This window comes from Salvelinus sp. IW2-2015, linkage group LG7, assembly GCF_002910315.2.
Source record: "Salvelinus sp. IW2-2015 linkage group LG7, ASM291031v2, whole genome shotgun sequence".
NCBI lineage: Eukaryota > Metazoa > Chordata > Actinopteri > Salmoniformes > Salmonidae > Salvelinus > Salvelinus sp. IW2-2015.
The window spans coordinates 24,664,121-24,680,565 of record NC_036847.1 but is presented as its reverse complement, the minus strand read 5'-3'; the positions used below and the strand labels follow the sequence as shown (position 1 = coordinate 24,680,565).

Below are 16,445 nucleotides of genomic sequence, written 5' to 3'. Positions count from 1 at the left end.
GGAAATCACACTAAGCAGTTAATGAGATCAGATGTCCTGTCACTGTGTAGTCAGGGAAGACTTACAGTTCCTCCCTCCCGCTCTACATTCCTCTCTGACTTTCACCCCTGATGTCAACAACAGTCTTCCCAGATATTATCCAATTGCAGTGCAGTAAACAAGAGCTTCATCATAGAAAGATCATCCCCGTCTGCTGAGTGGAGGACTATGTAAAACTATGTATTTGATACCATTCCACTGATTTCGCTCCAGCCATTACCACAAGCCCGTCCTCCCCAATTGAGGTGCCACCAACCTCCTGTGGTACACAGACAAGATTTACTTGGGTCCCAGCCCATGTGGGGTGGAGGGGAATGTGGCAGCTGATGTACTGGCTAAACAAGCACTTTCCTCCTTGTCGCTGGCCCACACTCCAGGATAGTAGGTGGCGGTAATGCACCATAACGTTTACGGCCAAATGCCGATGAACCCCCACCGAAGAAGACATATTTTCTTTCAGTTGGACAAGAAAACATCGTACAGATACTTACGGTGTAGTAGATTAAAGTATATATTTGCATATTTCAATACATGTATCAGCTTCATGAGCGACAATAACATTCTACGCGTGAAATGGAGTCTGCTTACAGTCGGTTCGATTCATATGACTTCGAGGTGGATCCGAATTTCCAGAGTGGTTTGAAAAATCTTCAGGCTTCCAGCGAGGAAACTGTTTTGGGGATTAAATTATTATTTTACAATCGGTACGTGTTGCTGACATCATATTTTACCAATCATATACATGAGCACTAAATGGTGAATAAATAGTACTATATTTGTTTTATCAAAGAGTGCGCTCAATAACTCAATTGTTTACATTTTTGTTGATGGGGCATAAAACTGATTCGGCGCCGCCAAATGTCACATCGATAGCTAAAATGCCGGCAACTGTAAATAAAAGCCCACCTGCAGAATATTTATGTTTATTCGTGGTTTTCGCCAGACCCGTCCAGGGATGTAGGAGAGGATAAACGCCGTTTAAGCACCTTTTTATGTGTGAAATAGCTTTTACTCGCCTTTTTATTTAGTTAATTATATTTTAACCGCATATTATTGCGTCACTCATCTCTCTGTCCAACGGGAAACTGCCTACGAACTACCTTAGGCCAGACCTATAGTGTGAGAAGTGGGTGAGAGGTCGCTGACAGTGGGATTTTTTTCAACATCCATCGATTCCTGGGGTGTCAACAGACATCCCCCAAACAAAAACCCCCTGACTCTCGGAGAATGAGTGTACAACTAGTAAAAGTCGTTGATATTTCAGTCAGATGTCTAGTTAGCTATGTAGCTCAAGGGCTCTCTGGCTATAAAGATGGACTACTATAAATTCTCATAACAAAATACCTTTTCTTAACAGTGAGTAGTGAGACAGACAGTGGTGAGTCAGGCTGCAATGAAGGATGCAAAGGAGATACACAGCAAGAGGTAGCATTGAAGCAAGTAGGGAGAGAGGTTAGTAGTACAGTGCTTCTCAAATTTGGGCTCCAGGACCCATGTGTGGTCCCCTAAAATGTAAATAGTGTCCCCTGAGAGAATCTTTAATCTTAATAAAACACATTAATAACTTGTTTCTCTTCAAATGGGTAAGGAATACAACATTTTAGAATGAACTAAGGGCCTTTCACACTGTCAGAATTTCCTTTCATGTCATGATGTGTTGGGACAGCCTGTGTAAGCTAAAATCTAGTGAAATATAAAGAGAATTGAAATATAAAGACAATCTATCATGTACTCGGAACAAAAATATAAACACAACATTTTTCAGTATTGACTTACCACTCATATATGTAGTAAATAAGTAGTGAAACGTATTATTGAGTAGAACATCTAACACCATTCCCAGACTGAACGTGCACCATTGTGTGCAAATTGATTTTGTCCCCCCACACCAAACGCGATCACGACACGCAGGTTGGAATATCAAAACAAACTGAACCAATTATATTAATTTGGGAACAGGTCGAAAAGCATTAAACATTGATAGCAATTTAGCACGCTAGATAATTTGTCCTATTTAGCTAGCTTGCTGTTGCTAGCTAATTTGTCCTGGGCTATAAATGTTGAGTTGTTATTTTACCCGAAATGCACAAGGTCCTCTACTACGACAATTAACCCATACATAAAACATTCAACCGAATCCTTTCTAGTCAACTCTCCTCCTTCCAGACCTTGTCTTCTTTGCACTTTATATGGGGATTGGCATCTAACTTTCATAGTATTACCACGACGACCGTCCGACCTCAGTTCATCTTTCAATCACCCACGTGGGTATAACCAAGGAGGAGATGGCACGTGGGTATCTACTTCTATAATCCAAAGAGGAGTTGGGAGAGGCAGGACTTGCGGACTTCAGCGTCACAAATAGAACTGACTTCTATTTTGGCGCTTGGCAAGGCAGACACTCGTTGGCGCGCGCGAGCAGTGTTGGTGCAATGATTGAATAACATGTATGTGTAAATTTATTTTGTAATGCACGCGACGTGAGCGGTGTGGTCAGAATGTAAGCTAGTGATCAATAGCATTTTTTTTCATTAGGTTTTTGCAATATACTGCCATCTTGTGGCGACTAAACAATTGCATATAGGAACTATTACAAAGCGATGGTCCTTGAAAATAAATATTAGTGCTTGAAAAAGTACTTGAAAGTCCTTGAATTTGACTTGCCACTGTCTGACTGAACCCTGTAATGGGATATTTCATTAGAGCAAATGTACTTTTTATTTTCAAGAGGATCATTTGTTTACAAGTCTCCCAATAGTAGATCCTAAGTTTTTCTGTTGACAAAAGCAAAACAGTTGTATTCTCCTCTGTAAGCCATTTTCTTCGTAAACCATGAGGTATTGAAATGACCATGGCTATATGTAACCGATGTGAAATGGCTAGCTAGTTAGCGGTGGTGCGCGCTAATAGCCTTTCAAACGGTGACGTCACTCGCTTTGAGACCTTGAAGTAGTGGTTCCCCTTGCTCTGCAAGGGCCGCGGCCTTTGTGGAGCGATGGGTAACGATGCTTTGTGGGTGACTGTTGTTGATGTGTGCAGGTTCGCGCCTGGGTCGGGGCGAGGGGACGGACTAAAGTTAAACTGTTACATATACATCTTAAAGATTGTGACTATTTGTTTGTTTTTCACATTCTTCATTGTATTTATCCTTGCTAGATTCGTCGAGCCCATTGACTTGGATGGGTACAAGCAATGGCGTGTAAGTTCTACTGCCCTGTCCTCGACATCCTCCATGGGTGACAACATTGAACAGTTGGAGAAGTTTGACCACTTGACTATTGCAGATTCAAATTCTGATATTTGTGAAAGTACCACTGGTGGAACCTCAGCGAACACAGATGCAGCCCTTTCATTCGAGGAAGTGTTCCGGCTAGTCCAAGCAGGAGAGGAGGTCCCAGGCCTGTCAAAGCTGGACATAAAACCTAATAACCAAACTCCAACTCCCTCGCAGATGGAGAGGAGGACAAAACCCTGGGAGAACTCTAAGACACACATGTGACTTGTACACATTACCTTTTCCCTCACTGTCCACCTTTGAAGAAAAGTTCATTTTGACCAGCTGTTAATATCCTCTAAACTTGCAATAAAAACATTTTTTGTTGTTGCTTTTCACCATTTGATCAAATAAGATAAAAATCGTCATTGCAATGCATTGTTCCTGTAGAACTTTCTCGATCTGATCTGTCTAAAACAACTACACCAAACATGTTAAATAGTTCCAGTTTGACTCCTTTTATTTCTGAGGATAGTGTATTAAGCGAGGGTGATATTAGCACCTTGRAGTTGCTGGTTGTGGAGGAGCAGCCATGTAGTGTGATTGGGGCCAGCGCTTAGTGTTCATCTTCTGCTTGGTGGCAGTGTCTGTCCTCGTGACCTGTGCTGATGGTCCTTCAGAAGCTCTGGGATGGGGAGCAGAATGCTGTAGGGCATGGCCTTGTAAACTGTCAACTACAGAGAGACAAAGACACAAAATAAATAACCAGGCACATCCTTATCCCTTTTGATTTTGAACAACAGAGATGGTGACTTAATACTCTCTAAAAAATGACAGAGCACTACACATCTGAGGCCAGGAAACGGTCCCATAGAGTCAGTTGTAGGGCTTTACTATATGTCGTCTTACCTGCTCTTGACTGCTGAAGGTCAGAGGCACAGGGCGGAAGGTGATGTCTCACTTTCTGTTTGTATGCTTGTCCTGAAATGCTGCTGGTCTGAGGGAAGGACTGTTAAGGCAACACTCAATTGTTAGGCAAAGTAACCACACAAGAAAATGTGAGTTGCAGTCAGTACTTTAATGTGATGTGTGTAGACGACTGGTGAGTGTGATTGGAATGTGTCTGGTGGAAAAAGTACCCAATTGTCATACTTGAGTAAAAGGAAAGATATCTTAATAGTGACTCAAGTAAAAGTGAGTCACCCAGTAAAATTCTACTTGAGAAAAAGTATTTGGTTTTAAATATACTTTAGTATCGAAAGGAAATGTAATTGTTAAAATATACTTAACCCTTGTGTGGTGTTCATGTTTTTGTTATTCACCCAATGTTTGCGGGTCTGATGGACCCACAACATTATTGTTTAAAAAAAAAATACAGCCATTACAATTTACATAAAAAGACTTAATGAATACTTAGATGTTGACATATCAATTACAAGCAGTATAGACAGCATACATGGTTAATATTTTCCATTTACCTCTGCTAGATCACAGTTGTCAATAAAAGAACTATTCGTTTTATAAAATTAGATTTTTTGTTAACAAAAATCTATTATAATCAAGACATGGGTGGAATAATCATGTTTATCTTGAACACATATAAATTAAACAAGGTTTTTATCACTATTGATGTTTATTGCTTTGAACTGAACAAATTGTAAGGACAAATTTTACATACAGTATTTTATGGAAATTATAAATGAGCCCCATTGAAAACAAATTAAGGCTGGTCTACACACCACACGAGGGACAGAGTTTTACTGTATGTGTGTTGCAAATGTATTTCTTGCACTTGATGCATGTGTACTGTGTCTTCCTGTCTTTCTTGGGTCCACACACATTGTAGTGCTTCTTCTTGTTGCTACCGGCTGCAATCTAGAATGATGAAAACACTTACTCACTCACTCATTCACATATATAGTTACAGTAGGCCAAGGTAGGAGAGTCAGACACGCACACATGAAACAACATCACTCACACTTACTTCCGGTATTGGAGTTGTTGGTTCTGTGGGTCGGGCGGATGGGGCATCCTCATCCTGAATCCTCCTCACAATGGCTGCAGAAGCTGAGGTCCTTGGGATATGTTGCCTCCTTTGGATTTAAGGTCTCACCAATGCCTTGCCCAGCTCCTCAAGAAAGAGCCATCTCATCTGGAGCTTCCCTCTGTTCCAATCTGGGTTCAACGCCATCCAGATGACAAACACGTTGTACTCCGAGATGTCCAAGATGTTGAAGAATATCACAAGTGGCCAGCGTAGGGTTCTTCTTTTGCAAGTAGMCAGTCACCAGCTTGTCTAAATTGTCCACCCCTCCTTTTGTGGCATTGTAATCCATTATGATTTCTGTTTTTTGATGTTCCTGGCCACAGATCCTCCCATCCCTGTGCAGCGTACTCATGAGTACCACATTTTTGCCTTTCTTTGGCACGTACGACACTAGAGACAAGTCGGCCGTGAACACAAACTTAGAGGAATTGATTGGCCTGTTCCGTGTATTCAACAGCTGAGGTGGGAGCTCTGGCTTGTTTTTTCGTACTGTTCCTACCATCGTCAGCTTCCTCTTGAGGAGCTCMTRTCCCAGCKTGTGYRAAGTAMAAMRGTTATTGCATGTGATGTTGTGGCAACGGAGTCCCTGTGTCACGTCCAGGACAACCYGCATCCCTTRGTTCTKCTCAGGGGCTCCTCCATCTGGCTTCCCCGTATACACTTGCAAGTTCCACGCATATGATGAAGCAGCATCACAGGCAGCCCAGATCTTGATTCCATATCTGCAGGTTTAGATGGTATGTACTGCTTGAAGGTGCAGTGGCCCCTAAATGGCATAAGCTACTCATCAACAGTAACGTTGGGCCCAGGGTTGTAAAACAGGGGAAAGCAGTCCACCCACTTGTCTCACACTGACCTGATTGCAGCTAGCTTGTGTCTCTGCCGCCGAGTTGGTCTGGTGTCTCGGTTATCGAAGCGGATAATCCTTGAAATAATGTGGATGTTTTGCAGAAACATTGTTGCACGGAAAAGTTCTCTGCCAGTTTCTGCATCCCGCAGTGATTCTGTGGGATGTGGAAACAGCAGCAAGGATACGAACCTCAAAGTATGTATATAAATGAGTTTTATCCATCTCCCCATTCTCTCCAAAAACACACATTGCCTCCAAATTAGTGCAGTGCAGAATGATTTTCTGGATGGTGTCTGGGATGAACAGTTCAAAAGAAGACTTTACATCCTGCACATGAGTAACTGCCATCCGCGTCGGCCCTAGTTGCATCCTTATCACATTGGCAGCCATGCGGGGTGGCTCATTCCTTGGGCAAGAAGACCATTCAATTTCACAATTTTTTTTACATCCATATTTCTCCTCCTGCTGGCTGCTGACGGGCAGGTCCTGGGGCTGGCTGAGGGTCAATATCATCCTCTTCTTCTAACTCACTGTCAGACTCATGATCCTCATCTTCTGAAAATTCTTAATCTTCCAAAGTGGAAGACGTTCCTTCCACACTAACTTCTCTCTCTGTAAAAATTATTTCTAAGGCCTTCTGAGCAGAGATAATTTTTGCCATACTGATTGATTGTGGTAAGGAGCCACACATGCAAAGCTATTTATTTGTTGTGTCCCTCCCCCAATTTGCACCTTGCTGGGGTAGAGTGTGGGAAAATACAGAATTTTGTACAATGTATCGAAAGAATGTATTGTAATAATATTGTGCAGGTTCCCACAATACATTGTGTAGTTTCACACACTACAAAGGGTAAAGAGTGCAAGAAAACCGGGAGACAGGCAGACAGACAGGGAGGCAGACAGACAGGGAGACAGACAGGTTCTTGGTGCTATGTTGAAACAGCAGGCCCAGGGAGGAGGAAGACAGAGTGAAGGCACACAGCAAACATTTTTGTTTCATTTTTACTTGTTTTCACCTACACACACACACTCTTCCACACTTCTATTACCCTCGGGTCCAGTGGACCCGAACACCACATATGTAATATAAATGTGTAGGTGGGTGCACAATGTGCACTCAATGAAAATKTGTTATTTTATATGTTCTTCACAGAAAATGAGCCAAGTCCAATGAGTCTCAGGTTGAAAAGATCATTAATTGGGGCCTCCCGGGTGGCGCAGTGGTCTAGAGGCTAGCTGCGCCACCAGAGTCTCTGGGTTCGCGCCCAGGCTCTGTCGCAGCCGGCCGCGACCGGGAGGTCCGTGGGGCGACGCACAATTGGCATAGTGTCGTCCGGGTTAGGGAGGGTTTGGCCGGTAGGGATATCCTTGTCTCATCGCGCTCCAGCGACTCCTGTGGCGGAGGGGGTGTCGGCATACTTTTGTATATATAGTGCAGGGATCATCAACTAGATTCATGCGCGTCATTTTTTTCTTGAGTGGATGGTCGGGGGACTGGAACATAATTACAAATTATTTGTAGACTGCAAATTGCCCACAAGAAACCCAAACAGATACAATATTTGACTAAAGTATAATCATTTCAAACCTTGCTTACATTTGATCAGGTGTCTTTCTGTTATGTGTGGAAATACTTAGGAACAGGTTTCCTAAATTAAAAACACTTGGAGCTGATTTCCTGGTGTTTTTACATGTTTTTTATGTCCAACAATGAAAAGCCATATATATTTATATATATATATTAAACCAGTTAAATAAAACCAGCTGCAGGCCAAAATCGGGGAACCCTGATATAGTGTATCATACTAAGTGTCTCAGATTTACAGTATGTACAGAATAATACGAAATGCTCTGAGACCAGGTTGGTTCCAAAGGCCCAGACCATAATGACTGACCATAGCCAGACCAAATGTTTTAAAACGTTGTCTCCTGCTGAACGCGCCTGAGAACGGCAGCGTGGAGGAGAAGAGTCAGGATGTTATAGGATGAACAGGGATGAAACATCGGCTGTCGTGGTTCCGAAATACAAAACTATGTTGAAAGGATATAAGACATATTTCATGAACCAAAACAATATCATAAAAATATTAATGTGCATTTTGTTATAGAGTGGGTAATCGGCGTCTTGAAGGGGAGGTTCCATATTCTTGATGGGCTACTTCCTTTTCAGTTTATGAAAATAGGGAGGTGTTTTCAACTTTGATAAATATGTCAACAAATGTGGTATTCAACAATAACATGTTGGGGGATGGGTAGTGTCCAGACTCCTAATTCAAGAGCTCAAATTAAAGTAAAATCTTAACATGAAAATCAAAGCAGTATACCTGGTCAACCTAGTCAATTAAGCCAAATCATCTGTTATTGTTAGCTCATTAGACACATTCCTTAGTGTTGATATGATTGACTTAATACATGTCCCAGCATCTACCTTACTGAACTGCTCTCCACCCTGCACTGTCTGTGTGAAAAGGCAATGCAACAATGCTCTCCTTCAACGTGAGCAAGACAAAGGAGATGATCGTGGTCTACAGGAAAAGGAGGGCCAAACACGCCCCCATTCACATCGGCGGGGCTGTAGTGGAGCGGGTCAAGAGTTTCAAGTTCCTTGGTGTCCACATCACCAACAAACTGTCATGGTCCAAACACACCAAGAAAGTCGTGAAGAGGGCACGACAAAGCCTTTTCCCCCTCAGACTGAAAATATTTGGCATGGGTCCCCAGATCCTCAAAAAGTTCAACAGCTGCACCATCGAGAGCATCCTGACCAGTTGCATCACCACCTGGTATGGCAACTGCTCGGCATTTGACCGTAAAGCGCTACAGAGGGTAGTGCATACGGCCCAGTACATCACTGGAGCCAAGCTTCCTGCCATCCAGGACCTACAGTGGGGAGAATAAGTATTTGATACACTGCCGATTTTGCAGGTTTTCCTACTTACAAAGCATGTAGAGGTCTGTAATTTTTATCATAGGTACACTTCAACTGTGAGAGACGGAATCTAAAACAAAAATCCAGAAAATCACATTGTATGATTTTTAAGCAATTCATTTGCATTTTATTGCATGACATAAGTATTTGATCACCTACCAACCAGTAAGAATTCCGGCTCTCACAGACCTGTTAGTTTTTCTTTAAGAAGCTCCTGTTCTCCACTCATTCATTATTGTATTAACTGCACCTGTTTGAACTCGTTACCTGTATAAAAGACACCTGTCCACACACTCAATCAAACAGATTCCAACCTCTCCACAATGGCCAAGACCAGAGAGCTGTGTAAGGACATAGGGCTAAAATTGTAGACCTGCACAAGGCTGGGATGGGCTACAGGACAATAGGCAAGCAGCTTGGTGAGAAGGCAACACTGTTGGCGCAATTATTAGAAAATGGAAGAAGTTAAAGATGACGGTCAATCCCCTCGGTCTGGGGCTCCATGCAAGTCTCTCTGCCACCGCCGGCAAGCGGTACTGGAGCGCCAAGTCTAGGTCCAAAAGGCTCCTTAACAGCTTCTACCCCCAAGCCATAAGACTGCTGAACAATGAATCAAATAAGCCACCTGGACTATTTACATTGACCCCCCACCCCCAACCTACTGTACATGTACAAATTACCTCGCTAATCTGTACCCCGCACATTGACTCGGTACCGTGTACAGTTGAAGTCGAAGTTTACAGACACTTAGGTTGGAGTACTCCAGACATTTCTTGTTACCAAGCTTTAGTTTTGGCAAGTCGGTTAGGACATCTACTTTGTGCATGACACAAGTAATGACACAAGTCATTTTGCCAAAATATAATTCACTGTATCACATTCCAGTGGGTCAGAAGTTTAATACACTAAGTTGACTGTGCCTTTTAACAGCTTGGACAATTCCAGAAAATGATGTCATGGCTTAAGAAGCTTCTGATAGGCTAATTGCATCATTTGAGTCAATTGGAGGTGTACTGTGGATGTATTTTCAAGACCTACCTTCAAACTCAGTGCTCTTTGCTTGACATCATGGGGAAATCAAAAGAAATCAGCCAAGACCTCAGAAAAATAATTGTAGACCTCCACAAGGAGGAAAGGCTGCTCAGCAAGGAAGAAGCAACTGCTCCAAAACCGCCATAAAAAAAGCCAGACTACGGTTTGCAACTGCAAATGGGGAACAAAGATCGTACTTTTTGGAAGAATGTCCTCTGGTCTGATGAACAAAAATAGAACTGTTTGGCCATAATGACCATCGTTTTGTTTGGAGGAAAACGGGGGAGGTTGCAAGCCGAAGAACCCATCCCAACCGTGAAGCACGGGGGTGGCAGTACATGTTGTGGGGGTGCTCTGCTGCAGGAGGGACTGGTGCACTTCACAAAATAGATGGCATCATGAGGTAGGAAAATGATGTGGATATATTGAAGCAACATCTCAAGGCATCATTCAGGAGTTAAAGCTTGGTCGCAATAGCTCTTCCAAATGGACAATGACCCAAGCATACTTCCAAAGTTGTGGCAAAATGGCTTAAGGACAACAAGTCAAGGTATTGGAGTGGCATCACCAAGCCCTGACCTCAATCCTATAGAAAATTTGTGGGCAGAACTGAAAAAGCGTGTGCGAGCAAGGAGGCCTACAAACCTGACTCAGCTACACCAGCTCTATCAGGAGGAATGGGCCAAAATTCACCCAACTTATTGTGGGAAGCTTGTGGAAGGCTACCCGAAACGTTTGACCCAAGTTAAACAATTTAAAGGCAATGCTACCAAATACTAATTGAGTGTATGTAAACTTCTGACCCACTAGGTATGTGATGAAAGAAAAAACTGAAATAAATCATTCTCTACACTATTATTCTGACATTTCACATTCTAAAATGAAGTGGTGATCCTAACTGACCTAAGACAGGGAATTTTTACTAGGATTCAATTTCAGGAATTGTGGAAAACTGAGTTCAAATGTATTTGGCTAAGGTGTATGTAAACTTCCGAACTTCAACTGTATATAACCTTGTTATTGTTATTTTATTGTGTTACTTTTTATTTGATTTCGTACTTTAGTTTATTTTGTAAATATTTTCTTAACTCTATTTCTTGAACTGCATTGTTAGTTAAGGGCCTGTAAGTAAGCATTTCACGGTAAGGTCTACCTACACTTGTTGTATTAGGCGCATGTGATAAATAAAATTAGATTTTTGTAGACTCTGCTTCTATCTCCTGAGAATGCAAAACATGAATTGTGACATCATTTATTATGTTATTTGTCATGTGATTCAGACAAAACAATGAATTTCAATAAAAACCTAATAACGTTTTACCTTAGTTATACATTTTCTATTTATACAGAATAGTCTTTTAATTAACCAAAGTGTTTTACCTGAACCTCCTTGTCCATCTCTTGTGCTGAAGTTCCAACAAGCCGAGGGTAAATGTGGCCTTGCACAGAATCTGCTGATGGTGTCCACTGCCTTAATGATAAAATCCTCATATCGTGGGACACGGAAAATGAAACTTTGCTGGGGAGTCCAGGTGATAAAATCAGCATGACAGACAAACATCTGCAGCTGCACCTGTGAAAACAAATGGAAAAAAGTAGCATGCACCTCAGCCCCATGACAGCCTAACAGTATAGGCTCTATCATGGGGATGACCTTCAGGCTGGTGTAATTCCACATAATTCTATATGATGCTTTCACACTGATGTATAATGGTAATAAGATTAAAATTGCAGTGACCATACCTGAGTGTAGAAGGAGGAAAATAAAGTATTGAGATGTTGTTACGGGATTTTTGTGTTTAATGACTAAAATATGTATACATTTGACTTATAACTAAACAGAATACTACTATATTACTGTAAGAAGGAATCTTATTATAATCATAAATGTTGAATGTTATGTGTTCCTTGTTAGAAAGAATGGGTTTATCTTCAGACAGGCTAGAATGATGTCTCTACCCAGGGAGGGGAAAGACCTTGGGTTGGTTGTAGATAGTTTAACAGGTGGCAGACAGTAATGAGAACTCGAACTATACTGCCATTGTATCCAAGAGGAGGATGGACATTAAAACCTATGACATCATCTTTATTATATAACCTGATGTAAAATGTATCATGATCAGTACTCTCGAGAATAAACGCTATTGATTGATTGATTTTAAGACTGGTATCTGTCCATTTTATGCTGATAATTATCTTACAAATTCTTATTTATGGGCAGAGTGTTTTAATTGAATTGGTTAATAAACACAGGAATGAAATTCCTTTAACAGATGTCCCCTGTTGTCTTCTGTCCAGTGGTCAGTTAAGTGGTCATTTGCCCATTTAAAGGGATACTTTGACTCAAGTACTCCTTTGCCCAGTGGCGTGCCGTGGGCCTGGGGCCTGGGCCTTCAGTGAGGTCCTACACAGTCCCACCCGAATTAATCCACCTCTTATTACCATCATTATGATGCCATGGCTCTAGACACTATACATTTAGACAGAAACGCAGTATAACCAGGCGTTGCGTCACCTTGAAATTGACATTTTTTATTCAGAGAATTGCAGGGGAAGAGTACAATACAGTACAGTTCAACTAATAGGCAAGAACATAGTCGAGTGCAACAGTTATATTAATATTCTTCTTCTATCCATTTCTGGTCCACAAACTTTGAGCTTTAAGTCCCCCCCCCAAAAAATACAGTGTGTTCACTAAACAGCGCATTGTCGCACCCAAAGCAGTTTCACCGTGATGATAAAGACACATAACTATTCACTGAAAATAAAAGAAAGAAAACAAATAATTTGCAACATAGGCTATTTGCCAATTTATTTTGTTAATATATAGGCTATTTAATATTAACAAAATAAAATGCGAAACATACATACACATTTAATTAAAAATAAAATGCATTGTATTCCTACTCACCAAAGACTGATTATTTGAACACAAAATCCTTCCTCCTTTCTTTCCTCAAGAAGACTTCAATGACTCTGTTGTACAGTATATCTGTGCGTTTTAGTTCCACCAATAAGTCATTTTCTATCGACATGGAGGCTAATGCTGAAAGCCATTTCTGGAATACGTTTTGATTCGCTTTAAGGCCGAGAATGACCGCTCGACAGAAGCCGTGGACACAGGGATAGTCACTGTCACACATGCCAATGTGTAAAGTTGCCCCATGTCCTCATTCAGATTTTTCTGCTTAAGGAAATCAAGGAGATCAGAGGGACTTTTCCCTTCAAAATCAGTCATAGCATACATTACAGTCAGTTCTGTTTTTAGCTTGGATAGGTCGAACAGTGTTCCGTGACTCTCTGTTAAGCTGGAGAAGGCTGTTTGCGGGAATTTTTTCCGGTAGGTCTGAAAGTGCTGGGGGTCCAGGAGGGAGAGAAACATTATTTTTCGTGGTCTTGGAAACCTGTTTCGTATCTGGCAAAGAATGTTGTCCAGAATATTGCTGTGGAGTTGTTGGTAGTATGTGCGAGGGTCTCCTTGTGCTGGGCCTCTGCGTGCGCTGGGTGAACTTGAGATGCGCACTGTGCATCGTAGATTTGACTGACCTGCGCCTCTCTCGCTCAATTGTGTCACAAAACTCGTTCACCCTTGTCAGGCAGAATTGTACATCCAAAGTTTGTTTCGTAGAATTCCAAAAGCACATCCGAATAATAAAAATCCATTGAATGTTTCAAGCAAAAAACAAAACTCAAAATCATCCAAACGTGCATTAAATCCATCAGCCATAAGCACAGTATCCCCGGTCATGTTCCAGTAAGTGGTTAAACAGCTCCTTTAGGGCAACTCTCTTTTCAAAGACTGCATTGACCAATCTAGATGTATATTTGCCACCTCGTGTGGTGCAACCTTAGGAAGACGACGCTTGCAGATGTCAGCCAGCAGTTGCGTGCGCTTAGGGGATCGTGAGAAAATGCTGCAAGGCCATTGAGGTTGGCAAAGAAGACCTTGCATTCTTTAAGCTTTGAGGCTCCTTTGAGTCAGTACTAAATTTAGTCGATGTGCAGCCCAGCCTCACATTCAATTCGCGCATATATGTAACAAATGTATTTCAGCAGATTCGTGCGTTTTGTGCATTTTTGGGGTGGTTCAATTCGTTTGAAATCACGAATTTCTGTGCTACTTAATTTGGTGCGAAAATACAGAATTTCTGTGCTACTTAATTCGTGCGAAAGACACGAATTTAACCAGTTGGCGACACACAAGCCGTTGCAACAACCATAGACGCGATCGCCTGTATTTATTTATTTTACGTTATGAATATATAGATATTGTCTTTTTTTAACCATATAACCATAAGAGTTTATATATATATATATTGTCTTTATTTAATCCCTATTAAAACATTGTGGTGTTATCCTATATGTACTGTTTTCGATTTTTCTGAACAGACTTCAGTATAGGAATGAATCATGCAATGCATGATGGCTAATGGTGTTTTATTCGGTTGTAGTTCATGTATTTCTTAAAAACAAACGTGTAAACCATTTTTATTGACCAGAATGTAACTGAAAATACAATGGCAGCCTTGCCATTGTCCATCAATAACAAAACATTTTTTTTCCCGTATAACATTTGGGGAAACGTATGCAGTCATTGTAGTCTTACATTTTGTTTGGCCAACCAAAATTACCAAACGTTAACCCGTAATAAGGCTAGGTGCGGAGTGTAAATACATGGCTCTGAGTGTAAGCACCTTTTCACTAGAAACGTTCTTGTGTTTAAATTACCGTCAGTGCAAATAGCTAGAAAGCTTTCGTATTTCCACTTGGCTGCACCTCGGTAACGATAACGATAAATCAAGTGCAATACCTGCGTCGCCTGTGTCGAGCAGCAAAACCCGGAAGCTTCTAGCCTACCGGAAAGTTACAAGAGAACAAGAATAGTTACCTCATCGGTCATGTGACACTCTGGATGCCCCCTTAAAAGCAATTTCAACCGTTTTGAAAAATGACGCTCGGTAACCCCCAAAAATACCAGGTGCATGAAAAGTTTGGACTTAGAAATATTTTTTGAAACCTCCATAAATCACTCAGGCCATTGACTCGAGAAGAAAAACATAAAATATTTTCCAGGAGAAAAAACAGATATTTTTGAAAACCCCATAAATCACTCAGGCCAGCACCCCTTGATTTGGGGCGGTAGTATGTATAGGTAGTATCCCAGAGCGGGTAGGAAGTCTGGATCCCCCCTAAAAGCTTTAAGGCTCTGTGTGCTTTAAGCACCATACTTTTTTCACTCAGTCCTTGCTGTGTGTGGGTGTGTGTGTGTGTGAGAGAGAGAGCTTTTCTTTGACATCTGTTTAGCGAAATTACTGATTTACAGTTCATGAGAGGTTGACCGATTCACACATTTAAAGTTTTGGAAAGATCTGACTTTTTTTAAACCTTCGAAAGCACCTTATGACCCTTTTAAGGCACTTCTGGTTGGCACAGGAAGCTATAAGTAAATAACTATCCTGATCGGGGTATGCTTTTACAGAATCCTGAGTTTTAGAGTCTATACGTTAAAGAACTGACTGATTACACAGGGTTGAATGCACTATATAACACGAACTGCTGGTTGGGTATGGCAAAACACTTTTAGGGTGATTTTAATCACTTCCGGTTGTCCAGGAAGCTTAGAATCAACACAGGTAGACCTCAATAGTGGCTTGATGGATTGTCATTGAAGACAGGTTCATAAGACATTCATAAACCACATAGGCTTCAGGTTGATTTGGGGTGCAGGCAATGTGTTTCTATGGGGTGAGATGTCATTGTAAACTGTTTGATGTAACACCTTCTTTTAACTGTTAAGGGTTAATGCCACACGGTCAAGGTTAGGCTTGCACAGAGACCTTAGAACGTTCCTGAAGTCAAATTGTGCTTCTAAAACTTAACAGTTCTCTCTCTGTCTCCCAAAGCAAAGACTTGAATGTAGGTCAAGGGTCATCTTCTTGTCACTGTCGCTGCGCTCAGACGAGCAAGCTCGGTCAAGCGGGCATCTCGTTGAACTCGGCACGGCTATGGTGATGTCTTTTAGTGGTGATTTCAGAATGCATATTTTGGTGGTTTTTCACTGTTGAAACATATTGCAAATGCACAAAAGTCAACTAGCAAGTCAGTGTCACAGCCAATTAGATATTTTCAGACACCAAACTGATACATCTGACTCCAAACTCACTTTTTCCAATCGTTTGAAGCCAACATCACATATTTCAGAGCAGGCCCAAAATTCACAGCGCTTCCATTTAAACCATAATAAACAAATAATAGGTAGTTATGTTCAGCTGCGGGTCCAGTTTTCACATTATGTTTAGCCTATGTGAGGCGACCTCGAATCCAAGTTTCGGCT

The 16,445-nt window shown here is 41.5% G+C and overlaps 1 long non-coding RNA gene across 1 annotated transcript in view; it reads left to right on the top strand.

Moving 5' to 3' along the window:
- Window positions 1-470: 470 nt before the first annotated feature.
- Window positions 471-16,445, top strand: part of LOC111966682 (uncharacterized) — a 78,179-nt gene continuing 62,204 nt past the window's right edge. Inside the window, exons 1-2 of the long non-coding RNA XR_002877674.2 lie at window positions 471-743; window positions 3,196-4,181. This is a non-coding gene — a long non-coding RNA (uncharacterized lncRNA). The remainder of the gene's footprint in view (window positions 744-3,195; window positions 4,182-16,445) is intronic.